Source organism: Zalophus californianus, chromosome 14, assembly GCF_009762305.2.
Source record: "Zalophus californianus isolate mZalCal1 chromosome 14, mZalCal1.pri.v2, whole genome shotgun sequence".
In the NCBI taxonomy this organism is placed as follows: Eukaryota; Metazoa; Chordata; class Mammalia; order Carnivora; family Otariidae; genus Zalophus; species Zalophus californianus.
Window position 1 is genome coordinate 17795943 of NC_045608.1, and position 18168 is coordinate 17814110.

At 46.6% G+C, this 18168-nt stretch overlaps 1 long non-coding RNA gene across 1 annotated transcript; it reads right to left on the reverse strand.

Moving 5' to 3' along the window:
- Positions 1-10943: 10943 nt before the first annotated feature.
- Positions 10944-14595, reverse strand: LOC113913311. Its single transcript, XR_003517150.1, has 3 exons — positions 14536-14595; positions 12822-12980; positions 10944-11372 (listed from the first exon to the last, which is right to left on the reverse strand). It is a non-coding gene; the product is annotated as an uncharacterized LOC113913311 (long non-coding RNA).
- Between the last annotated feature and the right edge of the window lie 3573 nt (positions 14596-18168).

Below are 18168 nucleotides of genomic sequence, written 5' to 3' on the forward strand. Positions count from 1 at the left end.
GACGCTCAGCGGACTGAGCCACCCAGGCATCCCTGGATTGCCTTTTTTAAATTAAATTTTTTATTTTAAGATAATTGCAGATTCACATGTAAGTGTAAGAAATAATACAAAGAGATCCTGTGTACCCTTTACCCAGTTTCCCCCAGTGGTAACGTCTTATAAAATGATAGTACAATAGAACCCAGATGTTGACATTTGATACAGTCGAGATACAGAACATTACCAAAACCACAAAATCACGGCCCCCTTTCATAGCCACACCCACTTCCTTCCGGCCCGCCTCCTCCTTAACTCCTGGCAACCACTCATCTGTTCTCCATTTCTCTGTCATTTCAAGAATGACAAATGAAATGATATAGTATGCAGCCTTTGGGGATTGGTTTTTTTTTCACTCAGTATAAATTTCTGGAGATGTACCTAGGTTGTTGCATGTATGAGTAGTTTGTTCTTTATTACTGCTGAGTCATGGTCCATGGTATGGCTATATCACAGTCCAACCATTCGTCCCTTGAAAGACACCTGGGTTGTTTCCAGTTTGGAGCAGATTATTACCAAAAAAGCTGCTATAAACATGATAAACATTCATGTTCAGGCTTTTGTGTAAACATAAGTTTTTATTTCTCTGTGAAAAAAAGCTGCTGCATAGTACAATGGCTGGGTCATATGGTAATTGTATGTTTAGTATTGTAAAAAACTGCCAAACTATTCTCCAGAGTGTCTATACCCTTTTATACCCCTATGAAACAGAAATCCATATGTGATCCAGTTTCTCTCATCTTCACCAGCATTTGGGGTTGTCATTATTACTTATTTTAGCCATTCTGATAGGTATGTAGTGGTATCTCATTGTGGTTTTAATTTGCATTTCTCCGATGGCTAACGATGTTGCAATCTTTTCTTAAAAAAAAAAAAAAAGATTTTATTTATTTATTTTGAGAGAGAGAGAAAGAGCAAGTGCAGGGAAGGGGGACCAGGAGAAGAGGGAGAGAAGCATACTCCCTGCCGAACATGGAGCCAGATGTGGGGTTTAATCTCACGACCCTGAGATCATGAAGTGAGCCAAAATCAAGAGTTGGATGCTTAACTTACTGAGCCACCCAGGCACCCCTGAAATCTTTTCGTATGCTTATTTACTATCTGTTTGTCTCTTCATGTCTTTTGCCCATTTTTTTATTGAACCTTCTGTATTTTGACTGTTGAGTTTTAGAGTTCTTTATATGTTCTACATACTAGTCCTCTTTTGAATATGTGGTTTCCAAAATTTTCTCCCAGTATGTAGTATTTTTTTCATCCCCTTAATGTAGTCTTTCATGAAGAAAATATTTTTAATTTTGATATTCAATTTGCCAGTTTTCCTTTTTTGGATCACACTTTTGATATTAAATCTAAGAAGTCCATGGGCAAATTATTTTTTTAAGTTTTTTTTTCTGTTCTAGCCTATTACTCTGGTGGGTTACACTGATTTTTGAATATTGACCTGGCCTTGTATTCCTGGCATAAATTCCACTTGGTCATGGTGTATAATTCTTCTTACATGTAGCTGAATTCTATTTGCTAATGTGTTTTGGCATGTTTGTTTTTAAACTAATGAGAGATATTGGTCTATAGTTTCCCTTTTTTGTACTCTTTGCCTGGTTTTGATAAGGCAGAGTAACACTGCCTTAATAAAATGAGGTGGGACGTGTTTTCTTCTCTTCTATTTTCTGGAAGAGATTTTGTAGATTGCTGTTAATTCTTTAAATGTTTGGTAGGTTTTTCCAGTGAAACCATATGGCTCTAGGCTTTTTTTGGGGGGGGGTAGCTGTTAAATTACAAATTCAACGTCCTTAATAGTTATATTGCTATCAAATTATCTATTCCATATTGGCCCATTGCACTTAAGCTGTCAAATTTATGTGCATAGAGTTGTTTGTAGACTGTTCTTATTATCTTTTGATGTTTGCAGGGTCTGTAGTAATAGTTCCTGTTTCATTCCTGATATTTGTAAGTGGCGTCTTCTTTTTTTCTTGTCTTCTTGGTTAGTCTTAGAGATTTGTCAATTTTGCTGATCCTTCCAAAGAACTACTCATTTCATTGATTTTCTCTATTGTTTTTCTATTTTCCATCTCACTGATTTGTGCTCTTTATTATTTCCTTCCTTCTGCTTGCTTTGGGTTTATTTTGCTCTTTTTGTTCTAGGTTTTTGAAGTAGGAACTTAGATTATTGATATGAGACTTTATGTATTTAGTACTTCATTTGTAATATATGCATTTAGTACTATAGAATTCCTTCTCAGTAGTGCTTTAGCTGTGTGTCACACATTTTGATATTTGTATTGTCGTTTTCATTCAGTTCAATGTATTTTTAAATTTCCCTGAAGACTTCCTCTGTGACTCATGAATTATTTATAAATTTGTTATTTAGTTTTGAGGTGTTTGGAGATTATCCTGCTTTCTTTCTGGTATTGATTTCTAATTTGATTTCATCATGATCAGAGAACACACAGTATGGTTTATTTAATTCTTTTAAATTTGATGAAGTTTCTTTTTTTTATAATTTTCATCTTAATTAAGTAGATGTCACACCCAACGTGGGACTTGAATTCATGACCCTGACATCGAGAGTCACATGCTTTTACCAGCTGAGCCAGGCAGGTGCCCCAAAGTTTTGTTTTTGTTTTTGCATTTTTATAAAACTTGAAAAAAAATAGTATTTCAAACTGTACAGTCACCAGATGTACATAGTTATCAAAAATGCACACACTTCACTTGGAATCTCCTGAAGTTGCTTTTTTATGGTCCAGAATATAGTCTATGTTGGTATGTGTTCTGTTGTGGTTCAACAGAGTATTCTACAAATGCCCATCAGATCCTGTAAGTGGATAGTGTCCTTGCTGATTTTTTTTTTTTGTCAAGTTGTTTTTTTGATTGTTGAGAGAGGAGTGTTGAAATCTTAAACTATAAGGATGGATTTGTCTGTTTCTCCTTTCTCCTTTCTTCTATCAGTTCTTGCTTCACATATTCTGCAGTTCTGTTGTTTGGTAGATCGCATTTAGGATTGTTAGGTCTTCTTGGTGGATTGCCCTTTTATCATTACAGAGTGTCCCTCTCTGCCTGGTAGTTTTCTTTGCTCTGAAATGTACTTTATCTAATATTAACATGGCCACTCCTGAATTCTTTTGATTAATGTTTCCATAGTATATGTTTTTTCCATCCTTTTACTTTCAACCTGCCTATATTGATATATTTGAAGTGAGTCTCTTATAGAGTGCATGTTGTTGGTTCATGTTTTTTTAATCCAATCTCCGTCTTTTAATTAGTGTATTTAGACCATTTACATTTAAGGCAATTATTGGTACATTAAAGCTTAATCTGACATTTTGTTTTGTGCTTTGTGCTTATTCTACTTTTCATTTGTCTTATTTTCTTCTTTCTGCTTTCTTGTGGGTTACTTGAACTTTTTTTTTTTAGAATTCCATTTTGGTTTATCCCTAGTATTTTTGAGTGTATCTCTGTTATAGCATTTTTAGTGGTTGCTCTGAGTATTATGTGATAGATAGGATGAGCTTATATTTATATTATATAATTAATAATAATATATAATATAATATATATAATAAATATATATTATATAATACTTATATTAGATATAGTCTATGTAGATATAGATATGTTCACAGTCTGCTGGTGTCATTCTACCAGTTCAAGCAAAGTACAGCAAACTTATTTCCCTTTATGTCCCCTTTGTTTGTAATAGAATCATCTTAAAGATTTTCTCTACATACAATTAGGACTATATCAGATGGTGCCAAAAGTCCTGCCTCTTTATTATGGCTTCTCTGATGTCACCCTAGAGGAGAGAGACAAGCACATCATTTCACCAGATGGGGGTGGAAATCCAGACTCCTCCTGTGGTCTCCATTGACACCAATGGGGTGACAGCCTCATGACCACCCAGTGGGGAACATCCCCACTCCCTACTCAGCCTCCTCTGACACCACCTCATTATGTGGGAGCATCCATGAGAAAATGGTTTGCACACTTGGCTCAGGGCCCAGCCCATGCTAGGGGCTGAGTCCATGCACGATTGCTATGATGGACTGAGCTGATGGTAGAAGCCCTGGGGTAATGACTGGCCCTGCTACCAGTCTTCCTCGCCCTGTGATCTTGGGTGAATCACATCACCTCTTGGGGCCTCAGTTTCCTTATCTCTTCACTGGGAGAAAAAAATGATGCTAACCTGAGATTATGTTTGTGAGAGCACCTGCCACAGATCGTTAATACAAGTAAATACTATAATGGAACTGGTACTTATTAAGCACTTACTTACTGCTCACTAGGCCCAGTGTTACCAACTGGCCAGGCACTAGCTCAAGGAATAGTCATCCTAAACTGATGAAAACTAATATGGTTTTTTTTAAATCTCCATTTTACAGGGGAAACTGAGGTTTGTTGTTGCACAATAAGAGCTAACTGATACAAACTCAAAAGACCTCAGTAGGGCTATTCTACTTAAGCTCAGTAATTCCATTCTCAGAAATTTATCTTAAGGCCATAATCATGGTTGCATGCAAAGATACAGTTAATTGTCATTATTTACTATTGTTGTACTCTATAATAAAGTCACCACAAACACTTCATTAGTGAATACTGAGTCCTTGCCCCTAGAGGAAATACAGGCTAGGTTTCTGCAGGCCGCTGGTCACAGCATTTTCATCAACCAATCAATATTTAACCTTGTTTTATGTGTATTTCTGTTTGAAGGCACCTTGTTTAATATATACATTGTTCATTAATGTATATTTATATAGTTGATTCATTAACATTGAACTTACCCTATAACTCATGTCTGAACAAAGCTTATCTAACACAAGCATTTTCTCCCTAAGGCGCATCGCAGCCTCCTCACCACTTAGGAATCCCAGACTGCACTTGAGCCCTACACTTGGGGCCCATTTTAAATAGCAGATCATACCCTAAATGCACACAAATGCTAAAAATGCACACAAATACCAAGTATACTGTGAAAGGACACTTGCTTACATTACAAGAGCTGAAACGAGAAGGCAGAACGTTGCCTAGTTCGACCTCAGCCGGCAGTGTGTGTGCTGGATGATTAACATTTTCTCCACTCTGTGCACACGCGTGCCCACAAATGACTAGAAAAGCACTCCAAGTGTGGCTTTTGGGGCTGCAAATAAATTTTAATAAGCAGCTGAATTTGCAAATATGGAGTCCACAGATAATGAGGATTGACCATATATGTGTAAGGACATTTATTGCTGTTTGCTCTGGAAACAACCCTGGTTGGAAACAAGAGCAGATAGGTAAATACATTCCAGTGCAGTAATTGAACGGAACACAATAAATGAGGGATATGAACAGAAAGAAGGGCTGAGGTCAGGCACTGGAAAGAATGAACAGCAGCCAAAAATGTCCGTACCTCATCCTAGAGGCAAATAGGACTTCCCAGAATCCAACCTCTGCCTTCCTCCTGCATGAGGTCCGTGGTCCCTGGCCCCCACATGCCCAGGTAACATCTGTAAAGGACTGGTTTGTCACAAACCATGGAATATGGCCTCAACCTTATCCCCTTGTGAAGCCTGACTATTCCTAAGTCCATGGGGAGCCACAGGTTGTTAAGCAGGAAATAGAAAAGAATTTTGTGGAAGACGATTGGTTGCTTAATGATATGTAAGGCTGGCCCAGATGTGCTGTTAAGTGAAAAAGGCAGGTCCGAAAGCAGTTATGTCTCATTTCTACACACACACACACAGAGAGAGAGAGAGAGAGAGTAATAGAAATTATCTCTGAATGACAGGATTCGAGTTATGAGTGAGTTTCCTTTTTCTATTTCCTGTTCTCTATTTTCTCATGTTTCTGCGAAGGGGATTCGATGGCTTGAAATTTTAAAATGTCACCTTTTCGAAGAGGGTGAAGGAATTCTGTATATTCAAGGTGTTCTGTCAACCCCCAAGCTCCTTGAAGATTTTTCAAAATTCAAATACAAATCTGGGTACAGAAAAACACTCGTTCACCCACGTAAATCCTGTTGCCGAGGCAATAAACCTTACAACTGCCTGTATCATCTACAGCAGCGTGAGCTACAGCTTCCAAATTCTAACTTGTCCTGTGTTCCTCCCCTCACCAATCAGATGCCTCTGCCTCACATGATAAGGGGGTTACTGTTAATTGACAGCAATGATAAAGGCTTAGACCAATGGTTCTCAACTGGGGGCAATTACACTCCCCACCTCTGCCCCCAAGGTACATCAGCCAATGTCTGGAGACATTTTTGGTGGTCACAACTATGAGAGTGCTACTGGCATCTAGGGAGTAGAGGCCAGGGATGCTGCTAAATATCATGCAATGTACAGGACAGCCTCCATCCCACCCCACAACGAAGAAGTATTAGGCCCCAGATGCCAACAATAGCGAGGTTGAGAAACCCTGTCTCAGACATGGGGAGATTTACTGTCGTACTGCGCTCAGGGTTTTACAGGAAAAATCTCATGTGATCCTCACAGCAATGCTGGGAGATAGGGACTGTAATCGTGCCTGTTTTACAGAAGAGAAAACTGAGGCTTTAGGAGGGGAAGGAACTTGAGACTATACAGCTCTATCTTGCATGTTTCTGACTTCAGGGCCTGCCTTCTCCCCTCCGCAGCCTCTGCTTCCAAATTGCTGAGTTATTGCTTTTTTTTTTTTTTGTACTTATGGAAACTTCCAGATAGAAACAAAAGCAAAGAAACCAGTTGAGCGAGCCCACGTGTTCCCACTCTCCAGCCTCAGAGCTACACTTGGGACTTCCAGGATGCTCTCCTGCAGAATCAAGAATCCCTGAACACGTCAGGGTAAATCACATCAGGCTTGGAGCACTTGGGGTGGGGGTACGGTGGGGGGCACAGGGGCTCCTCTCTCAGGTGGTTTGGAATATGTTCCCTTTTCCTTTATAGGTTTTGATCATAGCTCCCGTCAGCTAATGGCTTTCCCAGCAGGAGAGCGAGGTAGATCATCTGTTTTCTCCCCCAAGGAAGTGCCACCTCCTTTGCTGCGAGGTGTGAGAAAATGATTTCTCCCAAAGGAAAGCTGAAAAGGGGGAACAGCCCTCTGAAACAGAGGGACTCCTGCCACCAGAACTGTCAGTGGCAGGAAGGCATCATTTGCCCAGTGGGAGCCAAAGCATCTCCCACTCTGTGTCTGCATGCATACACCAGGGCGCCAATATCTTTGATTCAAACAAACGTTCTTTGGTTTCTGCTTTGCACCAGGCTCAACTGCACTCTAGTTTTGGACCACGGACAGCAAGCAGGAGTCAGCTGGCTTCTTTCAAATGAGGCCAGACCTTCATGGTCGGACAGGAGAAACCAGGTTTGTAACCCAGATAGAGGCTTCTCTTAGCTCCATTAATGTTCGAACTGAATTACATGTGCTGGGGAAAACATTCACAGGGATGGCTCTGACCATGAGCTTTGGAATCATACGGCCCTGGGTTCTGAGTCCAGTTGTTTCAAGGATTAACTGTGTGACCCTGGTTAAATGATCAACTTTTGTGAACAACAGTTCCCTCACCTGGAAAGTGAGGATTATTCATTCAACATGTTTTGAGCCCCTACTAAATGCCAATAAGTGATTTCTTTTTTTTTTTTTTAAGATTTTATTTATTTATTTATTTGACACAGAGAGAGAGACAGCGAGAGAGGGAACACAAGCAGGGGGAGTGGAAGAGGGAGAAGCAGGCTTCCTGCCGAGCAGGGAGCCCGATGTGGGGCTCGATCCCAGGACCCTGGGATCATGACCTGAGCCGAAGGCAGACGCTTAACCAACTGAGCCACCCAGGCGCCCCGAATAAGTGATTTCTGTTAACTTAGTTACTACTGAGAACCACGTCCTTTTTCATTTGTCCTTCCCAATATTCCTGGTGGGGACACTGAGGTAAGATTGCAAAAATGGCTACAAATTATTCTCTTCCATCTAGACACGCCCCGTGCAGTTGCTCTCCACTCTGACTCAGCCCTTTACCATGGGACTGCTTTGGCCAATGGGACATGAGCAAACATGACACATGCAAAGACTTGCAAACTGTTTGTGTGTGGAGCTTACCTTCTCTTGCTGTACTTGGACCCCAGCCACCATGTGAAAAAGCCCAGGAAGAAGAAGCTAGCCTGCTGGACGATGACAGTCCTATGACCCAGACACATCCTGTCACCCCCACCCAGCAGCCACCAATCAGACATTTGAGTGAGGACACCGTAGACCATCCAGCCATGATCAACCTTCCAGCCGAACATAGATGCAAGAGCAAACCCACAACCAAGCTAAATAATATATGTTGCTTTAAGCCGCTAAGACTTTCAGGTGGTTTGTTACATAGCAGTAGGTAACTGATACATAGCCCTTATCCACCCACTTTACAGACAAGGAAATGGAAACTTGGAGAAGCTTGCCAAGGCTCAGTCTCTTTCTCCTACACCATGCAATGAGGCCCCCCTCTGACATCTCTAGCCCCTAAAGCAGGACCAATTATTAATAAGACAGCAGATGAGGTGAGGACTGTATTCACTGCCTCCGTTCAGTGGCTTGCTGGGAGACCCTGGCTATGCCCTTGGCCTCATTAGCTTGGTGGACATATAATCGACGGCTCGGAAGCTCTGTGGAAATATGTCCAGCCTGGAGCATGGCGGGAAGACCCACACACCAAGCTAGAGAACGCAGGCTCTTTGAGAACCCATGACTCATTGGGTGGGGGAGACCCAAATGTTCACCCATCCTCTCTGCATCCTGTTCTGTATATCTGATGGCCAGTAAGGGAAGGGGGTATGTATGACCTTTCTAAAATATGTAGGAATGAGAAAACACCTTCCTTGGACAAGACCGACTTGCACAAAATGGCCAAAAATGCCAGGAGCTCCCTTTCCTAGGGAATAATCCCCGCGTTCCAGGTGAGGGAACACCACACATATATTGTAGACTCTGGGTTTAGCACTTTACATGCGTGTGATCTGATTTTATCCTCTCCCAAACCACATCACGTGGATATAAAGCTGCAGAGTTAAAAAGTTCAGAGCACTGGCCCAAGACCCTGACTACCTGCTTTAAAACCAGTCTTAGCCACTTCTAGTAAGTGACTTAACTTCCCTGTGCCACACCTTGCCCATCTGTAAAATGGGGATATGATAACAGCACCTACTTCATGGGGCTGTCATGAAGATTCGGTGCGTTAATGAACGCAAAGTACTTAAAACAAGGTCTGACACGGGCTCTCAGCGCCTACCGCTGCCATCATCGACAGCATTTTACAGATGAAGACACTGAAGCACAAATGGGTTAACTGCATTGATTAATTTCACTTGGCTAAGTCAATGGTGGAGCTGAATTTTGGACCTCGGTCTGACAGACTTTTTTTTTTTAAGATTATTTATTCGAGAGGGTGCGAGCAGGGGGAGTGGTAGAGGGAGAGAAAGACTCTCAGCAGGTGCTGAGCCTGATGCAGGGCTTGACGTGGGGCTCGATCTCACCTGAGATCATGACCTGGGTGGAAACCAAGAGTTGGATGCTTAACCGACTGTACCACCCAGGCTCCCTTGGTCTGGCAGATTTTTTTTATTATTATTATTTGAGTGAGAGAGAGAGAGAGAGAGAATGAGCCAGGAGCGGGGAGGGGCAGAAGAAGAGGGAGAAGCAGACTCCCCCCTGAGCAGGGAGCCCGACATGGGGCTCGATCCTGGGACCCCGAGATCATGATCTGAGCTGAAGGGAGACGTCCAACTGACTGAGCCACCCAGGTGCCCCGATCTGACAGACTCTTAATACAACCCCATTGTTCCTGGGGGTTCCAGGATCACCTGCTCACCATACAGGGTCCTGCCCCTGCAGCCAGAGTTCCTGCCCCAAAGTCAAAGGAAGCCTTGCTCTTTAAGGTCCTATTACCCAAATGCATTGCTGGCTGGTTCCTCAGAAATCCGCACCCACGCCTCAAGAACCCATGTAAAGACCTTTTCTACAGCGTTTATCATACTGTTTTGCAATGATTTGTTTTTCTGATCATCTTCCCTGCTAATAGAAATAGCTGCGATATATTGTGGGTCTCTTGTGTGCTGAACATCTAGATACACACATTGCCTTACTTAATCTGCACAACAGCCCAGCAAGGTGCATTGATTAGTAGACCTTTTCTATAGATCAAGAAACCAAGGCTCAGAGTGGTGAAGGCATTTGATCCATGGCACACACTCGGGATTCAAATATGGGTCTGTTTTGTTTTTGTTTTTTTTTAAGATTTATGTATTTATTAGAGAGAGAGAGTGCAAGTGCATATGGAAGGAAGGGCAGAGGGAGAGGGAGAGAGAGAGTCTCAAGCAGACTCCCTGCTGATCATGGAGCCCAACGCAGGGCTTGAGATCTCAGGACCCTGAGCCAAAATCAAAAGTTGGACACTTAACCGACTGAGCCACCCAGGTGCCCCAGGGTCTGTCTTATTTGTGATGTGCGCTTATCTGTGGCGCTGTGGGACCTTTTACTATTAACAGTTACACACTCCACAGTGGTTAAACCCATGCCAAGCTCTAGGGCCCATACTAATCGTTTCACATGCATATCTCCTTTAATCCTCAAAACATTGCAAATAGTTATTATCTTCTCCTTTTAGAAGAGGAAACGGAGGCTCAGAGAGGTGTGGAAACCTGTCCAGGGTCACACAGCTTGTAGGTGGTTATGGTGGGGACTTGAACCTAGTAGAAACAACATCTAGGGACTATTTACTCCATTTGCTGCCTCTGTGAACAACGTCAGGCACAAAGACCATGACTTACATGCCTTTGAATGTTCTCAACATAGTGTTGTTGAGTGTCTGGGATGCTAAATAAATATTTACCAAACATACTAGCGATTAAATGAATGGAAGCTTCAATGTTTCTCCAAGTACCCATGCAGGTTCCCTGGGTCTGTGCATCATGTGGGAGAGCTTTTGAGCATGTGAGCCAGAGAAATGGAAGCCGACTTCCTCACCATAACCCTCATTCTGGTTGCATGGCCTCTGATGACATATTCTTTGGTGAGCCAGATGATTTTGATGACACTCCTTAAAAAGTTTCTGAGAATCCAGAGAAAGAAAGGGGCCATTAACTGACAACAGGCCGAACTTTCTCTGCTGCCCAGCTTGGGCTATTCGATATATCAGCTGGGCACAGAAACAAGCTGGGAACATCTCTCCCTGGAAATGCCCACAGCCATAAATCAAAAATCAGTCTTCATGGGGGAAGAGCGTGGAGACGGCTGTTGGTCATGTATGGGGCTTTCCAAACATACTCCGCATCCCCAGAGCTGATAGGAACTTGTATAGGGAGGTCACTCTAGATCATCGGACTGGTTCCATGTCAGAGTCAACTGATAATCTGGCAGAATGAAGAGGAAAGAAGAAATGGCATTCTCCATCATGAGTCTTAAAAGTGCTCTGGTCTTTGGCTATGTCTATTAGTTACCTCTGGGTGCAAAACAAATCACCCAAAACATACTGGCTTAAAACAAACTCATTTATCATCTCTTGCAGGTTGAGAATTTGGGAGCCGCCTAGCTGTGTGGTTCCGGGTCAGGGCTTCTTAGAAGGTTGGAGGCAGGGGCACCTGGGTGGCTCAGTCGGTTAAGCATCCAACTCTGGGTTTTGGCTCAGGTCATGATGTCAGGGTTGTGAGATCGAGCCCTGTGTTGGGCTCCGTGCTCAATGGGGCATTTGCTTGAGATTGTCTTCCTCTGCCCCTGCCCCTGCCCACTCTCTCTCTCAAATAAATAAATCTTAAAAAAAGAAGGTTGCAGTCCGGTGAAAGAGGGACTGCAGTCTGTGGAAGCCTTGACTGAGACCCCACTCCCCTTCCAAGGTGCTTCCCCTGCACGGCTAGCAAGCTGGTGTGGCCGCTGGTGGGATGCCTCAGTTTCCCGTCAGGTGGGTACCTCCTCTGGCTGTTGGCGTGTCCTCATGACATGGCAGCTGACTTCCCCAGACGGTGAGATTCAAGAGCCCAAGACAGAGACTGTGATGCTGTTTATGACTTAGCTTTGAAAGTCACACACTGTCATTTCTGTCCACACAGGCCAGCCAGCCCTAATTCCACATGGCAGGCAACTTCCTAAAGACGTGAATATGAGGTAGCGTGGGGCCGCCGTTGGAGGGAGGCTACCATTTCTGAGAATCGGGTCTAAGGGAGGGTGACAGGTGCTACAGATGGCGTTAGGCATAAAGGTGTTCATTGCAGCATTGTTTACAATAGTAAGAAATTGGAAATGACCTATGTATGCGTCCTTTTTTTTTTTTTTAAGGATTTTATGTATTTATTTGAGAGAAAGAGATAGAGCGAGCACGAGCAGGGGGAGGGGCAGAGGGAGAGGGAGAAGCAGGCTCTCTGCTGAGCAGGGAGCCCGAGGTGGGGCTCGATCCCAGGACCCCGGGATCATGACCTGAGCCGAAGGCAGACGCTTAGCCCACGGAGCCACCCAGGCGCCCTGCATGCGTCCTCCTATATAAGAAGCCACACAATGGAATAACGATTATCTGCGTGCCTATTGCCCAGAGAAAGAACTGGGAAGACATCGTCAAGACATCATCACGCTTTGGCTCTGGTTATTCCTGTGGGCGGGCATGTGACTGAGTAGTGTAGGTAGCTAACTGAGGCTCAGGGTGCCCAAATGTGGGACCACTGAGGGAAGGAAGCTGGCTCTTCATTTATAAATTCATCCTGCTGGGCTGCTCTGTCCTCAACACTCCCAGAAAATTGAAGCTGAGCATTTTGGTTTCTGAAACACCCCTTTAACCAGGCTGGCTTCAAACCGGAGGTTTGGCAGCTACATACCTCTAGGGTGTGATTCCAAGTAGCAGCTGGTCCAGCGAGGTGTCAGGGATTGCTCCTCATTCGCCTCCCCCATCCTCTCTGTGCCTTACACCGATTAGGACACTGGGAGGCTTCTGGAGCACCCAGGGCAACCAAGGGCCACAGAGATATTACCTTGTCCTGTTAATTAGAAACAGACGTTTGTCCCCTCCCCTGACCCCCTCCACGCGCTCAGTGAGAAATGACCAGTCATTTTTCTTGACCCTCAACACATTAATTATCCAGGGAGTGCAAAGAAAAGGAGACCATTTCTGGAAGAAATCTATGGCCCCATCTGTCCCTATTTCCCCGAGATTCCCAGGACTCAAACAGCTTTTAAAGGATGCAAATACAGTTTCCTTGCAGCCAGCTTGCTGCAGCCTCCCTGCCGCTGGAACCGAGGCCTTTCCCAGGGCCTGGGGCGGTGCCATCCCCCAGGGGGAAGGGGCTGATGGTGTGAAAGAACTGGAGGCTAGCTCTTTCTCCACCTCGGTCGGCAAGCCAGAGGTGACAGAGAAAAAGAGCAAGGCTTTGTGCTATCATTTTAGCCGTTGGAGCTGCTTGGCCGATGAGCACAGGCTTTGGCAAGTGAGCAGACCCCGTTTTGGTTTCCATCTCTGCCAAAGACATGCTGTGTGGCCTTCGGCAAGTCACTCTGCCTCTCTGTGCCTCTGATTCTTCACCTTTAGAAGGAGAGACTAGGGGCGCCTGGGTGGCTCAGTCCGTGAAGCGTCTGCCTCAGGCTCAGGTCATGATCCTGGGGTCCTGGGATGGAGTCCCACATCGGGCTCCCTGTTCTTTGGGGAGTCTGCTTCTCCCTCTCCCTCTGCTCCTCACCTCCGCTTGTGCTCTCTCTCTCTCTCAAATAAGTAAATAAGTCTTAAAACAAAAACAAAACCAAAAAAGAAAAAAGAAAAGGAGAGACTAATGGGGCCTACCTCTCATGGTTGCCGTGAGGTTTAACAAGATCACATTTAAACGCTTAGCAAAGTGTACGGCATGCAATAAGAGCATAATAAATGGTTGTCACGATCATACTATTGCAGATTCACAAGACTGGCTGCAAGAGCCGACACCTGCTGGCCTAGACAGAGCCTTTGAGAAATTAGGAGAACCACTAAGACCTCAGATTTCTCATCTCTCAAGTGGGGCTACACAAGACATAACCATGCCGCTGGGACGCTGAGATCAGCTGATGGATCTGGTGTGGACTGTCAAGCAGGTTTCAAACCCTGCCTATTGGACCTAACTGTATTAAGTGCACCTGCTCTTGGCCTTAGCCTTCAGTCATGCCCCCCCACCCTGCCAGAGATGGTGCCCCTGGAGGCTGGTGGGCACACAGGGCCTACGGCTGGGACCCTTGGACTGGAGGCCGGAGGGCTCAGGAGGTGCGGGCCATGCCCACTCTCCTTCAGACTGTGTACCACGGGCCCGGCAGGAGGAGGAAGGATGTGGTCCCTGGGGTCCCTGTGAGGAGGCCAGCGGTCCTGTGAGGAGTGGAGCCAGGGACAGGGGAGTATCCTGTGGACTGGCAGGGAGAAGGCAGCGCTGCCCTGAGTCCACCCATCTGGCCCAGAGCGACCCCTCCCTGCCCCCTGGGGCTGCAGCAGCCATCCTGACACCCTTTTGCCACCCCCGAGAGGCTTCTGGACCCACAGGGGGAGGAGGGCGTATGGGTGATAGGGCCCCTTCTCACCTGCCCTTTGGGAGCTTCTAATAACACGCCAAGCCCAGAGGCTGCAGACCTTGTGTGTCCCCCTCACTTCCCTTTCCTGGGTATGGGAGGCCGACTGAGCTCCTGAAACCACATGACTCGCTGTGTGTCCCTGGACTGGCCACTGTCACTTCCTTCATTCAACAAACAGATCTGGGGCTGGGGTCAAGAGCCTCCCTTTTCCACTGTATGCTTGGGCAGGGGACAGTCACCTCTCTGAGCCTCTGTTCCCTCATCTGTAAAATGGGGATAACAATAGCACTTTCATAGAGTTTTTAGGATTTAATGAGAAAACAAGGCCCTGGGTAAAGGGGGCTGTTACAATTGCTCTCCACCACCCCCTCCCACCTACCCCCTCTGCTCTGAGGAGACCCCTGCCTGGTCTGCCCAGAAGCCCAGCCCTGCTGGTTGTTTTGGGGCTGAGCACGGAGAATGGATAAGGCCACAGCTGGAACCAGCAAGATACAGGCTCTGTGACCTTGGGCAAGTTACTGGCCCTCTCTGGGCCTCAGTTTCCCCATCTGTGGAAGTCGGGAGTTATACAGTAAAAGCTGAGACAGCAGTGCCCGGTACATTTATGGAGCGCTTACTGTATGCTCCACCCTTCACCTGCTTCTCAATTCTAGGGGGCACACGTGTCATCGATAGCCCATTATCCGGCCAGCGAGGCTCAGAGAGGTGGGGGGACGTGTCCCCAGATACACAGCTAGGAGTAGTGGTGCTCAGCTTGAGTCCCGCTCTCCTGTACGAGTAGCTTCCTCCCCTTGGGGTGCGAGGCTAACTTTGGGGGGCTTCCATTCCCGCTCCAACCCTCCCCACCTCCTTCCAGCCTCTGTGGGGAGGTGCTCTCCTAGAGGAGAAGCTGCCATCCCAGCTCCACTGAACTCAGCACAAAGGCAGTGACAGGGCCGAAGCTCCATCTCCACCTAGTCAGGAGGTCTGATGGAAAAACACCCCAGAGCCAGCCCGGTGGGGAGGGTGTTCTGGGAGCTGCTTTGGTCCTCTGGGCCCACAGCCAAACAGTCACAGAAAGGAGATTCAGTTCCTTCAGCAATCTGAGCACCTATCGTGTGCCTGGCATGGAGCAAGGCCCTGGGGTCAGGTAGAAGAAGTGGGAGAACTCACCCCAAATCACAGAAGCCCATGTTTATGGGGGACTTACTAGGTGGACTCTCCTTTAATCCTCACCACCTCAAGTGATCAATGCTGTTATGACCCCCAAGTGACAGATCTGGAAAGTGAGGTCCAGAGAAGGAAAGTGATTTGTTTGAGGCCACACAGCTAGTGGGTGTTGGAGCTCAGATTGGGAGCCCTCACAGCCTGACTCCGGGCCTGAATTATCTCTCTACTGTGCTGTTTACTGAACACCTACTATGTACAGCCATTGTAAGTCATCTTCACCCCTCCCCACAGACCGTAACCGTATTTTACAGAGAGGGAAGTGGAGGTTCAGAGAGGTTAGGTAACTGGGCCAAGGTCACACAGCCAGGAAGTGGCAGAGGAAAGATTCAACCAGGTCTGCCTGACTCCCCCAAACCTGTCGTGGCCCCAAAGGGAAAAAGAGATCACCTCCATCATTCATCAATTTATTTATTTAACCATTTATTGAACAAATATTTATTGAGTGCCTATTATGTCAGGCACAGGGTGGACCACAATAAAGCTGACCCAGCCCCCAACCTAAGGGGCTCACAGTCTTGTACACGCCCATGGGGTGCTCAGACTAAATAGCCCTCTCTTGCAGACTTTATGCTATTAGGGATGGCTTTCTGGAAGAGGTGGATCTGGAATTCTGTCTACTTTCTGGCTGGGCGACCTGGGTAAGCCATTTAACTTCTGAGTCTCTTCATCTGCACAATGGTGAAAACAAAGCCAGCTTGTCTGGTATGGTTCAAGAGGTGTCACTTGTTACAGCTAACATTAGGATCCCAACCAAGCCTCCACTGCCGGGCAGAGAAAGTGGGTGGAGGGAAGAGGTGTGATGTCACTGAGGTCTAGGCTCTGGGAGGCAACAGGCAGAGAGTGCTGAAACCCTTGGAAGGCAGGAACGCAGGCTAATGGGTGAGGAGAGCACACAGGCCCCAGACAGGGTGTGGCCTCCATGAGTCTAGAGTCCAGAACTGTGACCTCAGCTGGACCCCTGAGGCTTCCAGCAGGAATGAGGTCAGGGCTGGGGGCATGTGGCCTAAAGAGAGGAGGTGTTCAAGGACTAAGAGAAGCTGCAAAAGGGGTTGTTGGTGGTGGAAGATTCTGGGCTTAAAGCTCTAGTGTTGGTGTCACCCGGATTCAAATTGGGGTCAGACACTCCTTAGTGACCTTAGGCAGGTGATGTCACTTATCTGAGCCTCTGTTTTTTCCTGTAAGAAATGTGTTCATGCCTGCGTTGCCAGCTTGATGTATGGAATCAGGTATTAGCAATTATTTTATCTGACAAGGGCATGTATAGCACCTACCTGGGCCCAGTGCCATTCTAAGCCCTTTATGCACGCAAGTGTGGGCACAGTGAGCGGCCAGGCAGCTACTGTCCCTCTAGACATCACGTGATCTTGATACAATGACGGTGTTTTACTTTCGAATCAGGAAAAACAACACCAACCAGGAAGGCAAATTCCATTTTGGGAGCAGGATGGGGCCGCCTAAGGGCAGCCCTGGGAGCCTGGCTGTGAGCTAGGCCGGGATGAGAATTCGGGGTGGGGGGGACCGTCCTGCTAGGGCTAGGCACTTGGGATCTTCTCCCGGGACCTCCAGGAAGAACCTCGGGAAGCAGGAACTGTTCCCTATGGGAGATGCGCCGATCCCGGAAGCCTTCCAGACACCATGTGCACGTGTGCGCGTGCATGTGCCTGTGCGCGTGCATGTGCATGCATCTGTGGCGGAGGCGGGGGGGGGGGGGGTGGGGCGGTTTCAAGGAGGTTTCCCAGGTCGGGGTTCAGCTCCAGTCTTTCTGCGTCTTGCGTCCTCTCCACCCCGGCCTCCCGTGGCTGTCCACGGCCCCGCTGCCAGCCGCCGGCCACGGCCGTCTGTTGTGGGAGATGTTTGGCTGTGCCATGGCAACGCCAGAACAGGATGTGCCGCTGGATCGCAGCAGGGACAAGCCCACGCTCTCAGGCCGCCCACGCCGTTCCCTTCCGCAAAGGCTTATTGCAAAGAACCACGCGGGGCCAGGTCGGGGACGGGCGGTGTTTGTATCCGGAGAGACCCAGAGCCAGCGTCCTCGGAGGGTTCGGTGCCACGGGTGGGGAGGATGTGTGTGCACATCCCAGCGCAGTCCCCCTCCCCCTTGCCTCCCTCTGCCCTTCAGAGCCATGCTAAGGAAGCAGGGTGGGGAGGAGAGCTGCCCATCAGCAGGGTCTGATCTGCGGGTATCTAACTAATGTCTTCCCCACTGTTCCAGCAACGACTCACTGAAGGATTACTTTGTGCCAGGACCTGTACTAAGTACTTTATGTAACAAATAACACTAAAATTCAGGGGGGTGTACTTGGTGCTAACCACCCAGTGCGGATCTTTAGCACAGCATTATGAGGTTATTTTTGTTCTTCACCTTGGGAAACTGAGTCACAGGGAGGTTAAGTCACTTGCTCCAGGGCACAGAGTAGGTAAGTCAGGGAGCTG